The 7,015-nt window shown below is 46.9% G+C and overlaps 1 long non-coding RNA gene across 3 annotated transcripts; it reads left to right on the forward strand.

Moving 5' to 3' along the window:
* The first annotated feature begins 1,139 nt into the window (after window positions 1-1,139).
* Window positions 1,140-6,258, forward strand: LOC123575186 (uncharacterized). Of its 3 annotated transcripts, none has more exons than XR_012416405.1 (3): window positions 1,140-1,199; window positions 3,195-3,290; window positions 5,653-6,258. It is a non-coding gene; the product is annotated as an uncharacterized lncRNA (long non-coding RNA). The 3 variants fall into 3 exon arrangements; XR_012416406.1 differs by having other exon boundaries at window positions 5,788-6,257; XR_006700349.2 differs by having other exon boundaries at window positions 5,793-6,248.
* Window positions 6,259-7,015: the final 757 nt, after the last annotated feature.

Below are 7,015 nucleotides of genomic sequence, written 5' to 3' on the forward strand. Positions count from 1 at the left end.
CACCCTACGCCGAAAGAGGGCCACTCCGAATGGCAGAAAGTAACTAGGTATCCCTTCTTTAGTTCTACGCTTAAGTTACGCCCCCGAGCCTTCACATCCTTAAAATTGGTAACAAGGAGTGAGAGCGGTGTGCTCTGGTTGTTGCCCATCTTTGGACTGCTCCTACAAAGAGAAGGGGGGACGAAAATGAGTGTGAAGCAGAGGGGAGTATCCAACAGGTCCGGTCCTGGAAGGGGAAGAAAAGGTTTTATGTTTCGTTTTGGGCTTACACTTAACACTTAACAATAACGGACAGACAGTAATAACGATGAGCATTCGCGAGCGCGTGTCGGACTTCCGACCTGAGTCAGACGGGGCAACCAAGGATGGAGGCCCCCAGATGGGCACTGGGGAACGTCTCCCACCAGTCCCGAGTGGCTGTCTTCTAGCGCGTCCGCCAAGACCGTGCCACTTACAGAACAGACCAATACAGATTACAGATTACGGATTTCGCGAAATTTCAGGGAGACAGACAGAGACAAAGACAGAGACAGTGACAAAGCCGGCTTACCTACAGATTAAGATCCGTTGACTTGGGGGTCTGGTGGGCTTGGGGGAAATCCCGGACGAGCCCCCATTTGTTATGCCCAGACCGTTTATTCCCCGAAGAAGACCACCAGAGTCCAGAGTCAAAGCTAAGCAGAAAGGATCTTTATTACAGGTTCGAACCTGGAACTCTCCCTCGCTCGTGAAACGAGATGGGCAGGAGAGCTCCCCCACTCCGCTCCGAACAATGTTATATAGTCTAAGAAAAGTGGGCATAGAGTTATTATACAAATCAGATATATGATTGGCTAGTGTTTGAACAAGGCGATTTGGCTAACTATGATTGGTTCCCGCCATTTCTGATATTTTGGTTCAAACTTTGAGGCGGGAGAGCAGGTTTATGGCAGCAAGAGTTTATCTTACTTAAACACGTCTTGTGACCTTGCCTCAGAACTTACAAAATCTCTGGTATGTGCAAAACAAAATCTCTGGTACGTGCAGAAAACCAGGTACTCACAGAACTTACGAAATCTCTGGTATGTGCAAAGATTAGAGAGCAGAACAAGGGTGTAGCGGGTGGGGGACGGGTACACATCTATCTTTGTGTCCTTTCACTACAACCTCGGGTCCTCAGACCAACCAGCCCAAGGAACATCTCACCAATTTCAAATCGGGTAAGCAGTCTTTTCACTCTCTTCTCCAGCCTCTCTACCTACCCTTCAATCTCCCTGTCCTTCCAACTAAGCAGTCTTTTCACTCTCTTCTCCAGCCTTTCTTGCTACCCTTCAATCTCCCTGTCCTTCCAACTCCAGTTCTTTTTCCTCTCTAGTAGAGACAAAGGAGACATGTTTCATCCATGGACCCAAAACTCCAGCACCGGTCACGGACTCGGGGAGACAGTCTTCCCTTGTGTTTAATCACTGCGGGGATGCCTGCCTGATTATTCACCCACATTTCACTGGTGTCTGATCACCGCGGGGATGCCTGCCTTGGTCATTCACCTACATTCCCTTGGTGGCAAGTCAATTGCGGGACGCCTGCATTGGCTGCTCACCCACCCTCTTCTCTGCATCTCTACCTTTCTCTTTTTTTTTTTTTTTTTTTTTTTTTTGAGACGGAGTCTCGCTCTGTCGCCTAGGCTGGAGTGCAGTGGCCGGATCTCAGCTCACTGCAAGCTCCGCCTCCCGGGTTCACGCCATTCTCCTGCCTCAGCCTCCCGAGTAGCTGGGACTACAGGCGCCCGCCACCTCGCCCGGCTAGTTTTTTGTATTTTTTTAGTAGAGACGGGGTTTCACCGGGTTAGCCAGGATGGTCTCGATCTCCTGACCTTGTGATCCGCCCGTCTCGGCCTCCCAAAGTGCTGGGATTACAGGCTTGAGCCATCGCGCCCGGCTACCTTTCTCTTTAAACTTACCTCCTTCACTATGGGCAAACTTCCACCCTCCATTCCTCCTTCTTCTCCCTTAGCCAGTGTTCTTAAGAACTTAAAAACCTTCAACTTTCTCCTGACCTAAAATGTAAGTGTCTTATTTTCTTCTGCAACACCGCTTGGTCCCAATGCAAACTCGACAATCGTACTAAACAGCCAGAAAATGACACTTTTGATTCCTCCTTTTACAAGACCTGGATGATTTTTGTTGAAAAATGGGCAAATGGGTCTGAGGTGCCTGATGTCTAGGCATTCTTTTACACATTTGTCCCTCCCTAGTCTCTGCTCCCAATGCAACTCGTCCCAAATCTTTCTTCTTTCTTTCCTGTCTGTTCCTTCAGTCTCCACCCCAAGCTCTGAGTCCTTTGAATCCTCTTTTTCTAGGGACTCATCCTTTTCTGTGGACTCATCTGACCTCTCGCCTCCTCCCCAGGCTGCTCCTCACCAGGCCGAGCCAGGTCCCAATTCTTCCTCAGCCTCCGCTCCCCTACCCTACAATCCTTCTATTACCTCCCCTCCTTGCACCCGGTCTGGCTTACAGTTTTGTTCGGTGACTAGCCCTCCCCTACCCGCCCAACAATTTCCTCTTAAAGAGGTCGCTGGAACTGAAGGCAAAGCCAAGGTTAATGCTCCTTTTTCTTTATCCAACCTCTCCCAAATCAGTTAGCGTTTAGGCTCTTTTCCATCAAATATAAAAACCCAACCCAGTTCATGGCCCATTTGGCAACAACACTTAGACGTTTACCACCCTAGACCCAGAAAGGCCAGAAGGCCGTCTTATTCTCAATATGCATTTTATTACCCGATCTGCTGCCGACATTAAATAAAGCTCCAAAAATTAGATTCCAGCCCTCCAACCCCACAACAGGACCTAATTAACCTTGCCTTCAAGGTGTGCAGTAATAGATTAGAGGCAGCCAAGTAGCAACGTATTTCTGAGTTGCAACTACTTGCATCCACTGTGAGAGAAACCCCAGCCACATCTCCAGCACACAAGAACCTCAAAACGTCGAACCACAGTGGCCAGGCATTCCTCCTGGACTGTCTCCCCAAGGATCTTGCTTCAAGTGCCAGAAATCTGGCCACTGGGTCAAGGAATGCCCACAGCCCGGGATTCCTCCTAAGCCATGTCCCATCTGTGTGGGACCCCACTGGAAATTGGACTGTCCAACTCACCCGGCAGCCATTCCTAGAGTCCCTGGAACTCTGGCCCAAGGCTCTCTGATGGACTCCTTTCCAGATCTTCTCAGTTTAGCGGCTAAAGACTGATGCTGCCCTATCGACTCAGAAGCCTCCTGGACCATCATGGACACTTTGGTAACTTTTACAGTGGAGGGTAAGTCCATCCCCTTCTTAATCAATGTGGAGGCTACCCGCTCCACATTACTTTCTTTTCAAGGGCCTGTTTCCTTTACCTCCACAACCGTTGTGAGTATTGATGGCCAGGCTGCTAAACCTCTTAAAACTCCCCAACTCTGGTGCCAACTTGGACAACATTCTTTAATGCACTCTTTTTTAGTTATCTCCACTGCCCAGTTCCCTTGTTAGGTTGAGACATTTTAACTAAATTATCTGCTTCCCTGACTCTTCCTGGGCTAACGTCACACCTCATTGCCGCCTTTTCCCCCAGTTCAAAGCCTCCTTCACATCTTCTCTTTGTATCTCCCCACCTTAATCCACAAGCATAGGACACCTCTACCTCCCTCCTTGGTGATGGATGATGCATCCCTTACCATCCCATTAAAACCTAATCACCCTTACCCCACTCAACACCAATATCCCATCCCACAGCATGCTTTAAAAGGATTAAAGCCTGTTATCACTTGCCTGTTACAGCATGGCTTTTTAAAATCTATAAACTCTCCCTACAATTCCCCCATTTTACCTGTCCAAAAACTGGACAAGCCTTGCAGGTTAGTTCAGGATCTGCGCTTTATCAACCAAATCATCTTGCCTCTCCACCCCGTGGTGCCAACCCATATACTCTCCTATACTCAGTACCTCCCTCCACAACCCGGTATTCTGTTCTGGATCTCAAACATGTTTTCTTTACTATTTCTTTGCATCCTTCTTCCCAGCCTCTTTTCGCTGTCACTTGTACTGACCCTGACACCCATTAGGCTCAGCAAATTACCTGGGCTGTACTGCCACAAGTCTTTGCGGACAGCCCCATTACTTCAGTCAAGCCCAAATTTCTTCCTTATCTGTTACCTATCTCGGCATAATTCTTCATGAAAACACACATGCTCTCCCTGCTGATCGTGTCCAGCTAATCTCCCAAACCCCAACTGCTTCTACAAAACAACAATTCCTTTCCTTCCTAGGCATGGTTAAGTACTTCCGCCTTTGGATACCTAGTTTTACCATCCTGACTAAACCATTATGTAAACTCACAAAAGTAAATCTAGCTGACTCCACAGATCCTAAATCCTTTCCCCACTCCTCTTTCCATTCCTTGAAGACAGCTTTAGAGACTGCTCCCACACTAGCTCTCCTTGACTCATCCCAACCCTTTTCGTTACACACAGCCAAAGTGCAGGGCTGTGCAGTACCCTGATGAAGTTCTATTCTTTACTTTTATACTCACTCTTATTCTCATTCCCATTCTTATGCCACTCACTACCTCTCCCTAGTTACCTCCAGCATACTATCAATCTCACCCACTCTCTCCTCACTGCCTCCAATCCTTCTCTAGCACAGAATTGCTGGCTATGCGTTTCCTTTTCTTCCTGCTCTTAGACAGCCACGCCTGTTCTACAGGCCGACTGGGCTACCTCTCCTGTCTCCCCACACCTCAGAACCTCCTTTAATAGCCCTCATCTTTACCCACCTGAGGAACTTCTTTACTTTCTAGACAAATTTGGTGAGAACTCCCCAGACATTTCATACCAACAAGCTGCCACACTTCTCCACATCTACTTACGGCACCTTTCTTCTTATGTCAATTCCACCACCGCCTCCATATTTGGACCCCTAACCACACAAACAACTATCCCTGTTGCCACTCCTTTATGCATCTCCCAACAACAGCCTACTGGAATCCCTTTAGGCAACCTTCCACTGTCCAAATGTACCTTTACTCTTTATCTCCAGAACCCAGCCACACATTACCAAACAGATGGGAGCATTCCAACTTCGCATTACTGATAAGCCCTCTATCATTACTGACAAACTAAAAAACATTGGCAGTCACTATTGTTTAGGAAGACAGCTACCCTGCATCTCACTCCATCCTTGGCTACCCTCCCCCTGCTCATCTGAATCTCCTTCTAGCCCCTCCTCTTGCTTGCTTATATGAATAGCGGTGAAAGGTTACTTGTAGACACTATGCATTTTCTGATACACCATGAAAACCAAACCTCTCTCTCTATGCAGTTGCACCATCAATCCCCATTACAACCTCTAACGGCTGCTGCCCTTACTGGATCTCTAGGATTTTGGGTGCAGGATTCCTCTTTCAGTATACCCTCTCACCTTTTCACTTTACTTCCAGTTCTGCCTGACACAAGGTCTCTTCTTTTTATGTGGCTCTTCCACCTACATGTACCTACCTGCCAACTGGATGGGCACATGTATTCTAGTCTTCCTTACCCCCAAAATCCAGTTTGCAGCTGGGAGCGAACAACTGCCTGTCCCCCTCATGACACCAACACTACAAAAAAGAGTCATCCCACTAATCCCTTTAATTGTGTGTCTAGGACTTTCTGCCTCCACTATTGCACTTGGAACTGGAATAGCAGGCATCTCAACCTCTGTCACAACATTCCACAGCCTCTCTAATGACTTCTCTGCTAGCATTACAGACATATCACAAACTTTATCTGTTCTCCAAGTCCAGGTTGACTCTTTAGCTCCAGAACTGCCAAGGCCTCAATTTATTTGTTGCTGAAAAAGGAGGACTCTATGTCAGGCCTCTGAGCCCAAGCTAAGCCATCATATCCCCAGCGACCTGTACGTATACATCCAGATGGCCTGAAGCAACTGAAGATCCACAGAAGTGAAAATGGCTTAACTGATGACATTCCACCATTTTGATTTGTTTCTGCCCCACCCTAACAGATCAATGTACTTTGTAATTTCCCCCACCCTTAAGAAGGTTCTTTATAATCTCCCCAACCCTTAAGAAGTTTCTGTGTGATTCTCCCCACCCTTGAGAATGTACTTGGTGAGCTTTACCCCTGCCCCCAAAACATTGCTCTTAATTTCACCACTTATCCCAAAACCTGTAAGAACCAATGATAATCCCACCACCCTTTGCTGACTCCTTTTTCGGACTCAGCCCGCCTGCACCCAGGTAAAATAAACAGCTACGTTGCTCACACAAAGCCTGTTTGGTGGTCTCTTCACACGGACACATGAAACACGCTGTATATTTTTAAATGAAGATTGTTGTTTTTACCTAAATCAATCTGGCCTGGTATATGACATCATAAAAAAAACCCAAGGATAGAGCCCAAAACCTCACCAACCAAGCAAACAATAACTTTGAACCCCCTTGGACACTCTCTACTTGGACATCCTGGGTACTCCCAATTCTTAGTCCTTTAATACCTATTTTTCTCCTTCTTTTACTTGGACCTTGTGTCTTTCGTTTTGTTTCTCAATTCATATAAAACCGCATCCAGGCCATCACGAATAATTCTATATGACAAATGCTCCTTCTAACAACCCCACAATATCATCCTTACCCCAAAATCTTCCTTCAGGTTAATCTCTCCCACTCTAGGTTTCCATGCCACCCCTAATCCCATTCGAAGCAGCCCTGAGAAACATCACCCATTATCTCTCCATACTACCCCCAAAAATTTTCGCCACCCCAACACTTCACCACTATTTTGTTTTGCTTTTCTTATTAATATAAGAAGACAGGAATGTCAGGCCTCTGAGCCCAAGCTAAGCCATTATATTCCCTGTGACCTGCTCATATACATCCAGATGGCCTGAAGCAACTGAAGATCCATAAAAGAAGTGAAAATAGCCTTAACTGATGACATTCCACCATTGTGATTTGTTTCTGCCCCACCCTAACTGATCAATGTACTTTGCAATCTCCCCCACCCT

This window comes from Macaca fascicularis, chromosome 8 (genome assembly GCF_037993035.2).
Source record: "Macaca fascicularis isolate 582-1 chromosome 8, T2T-MFA8v1.1".
NCBI classification, from domain to species: Eukaryota; Metazoa; Chordata; class Mammalia; order Primates; family Cercopithecidae; genus Macaca; species Macaca fascicularis.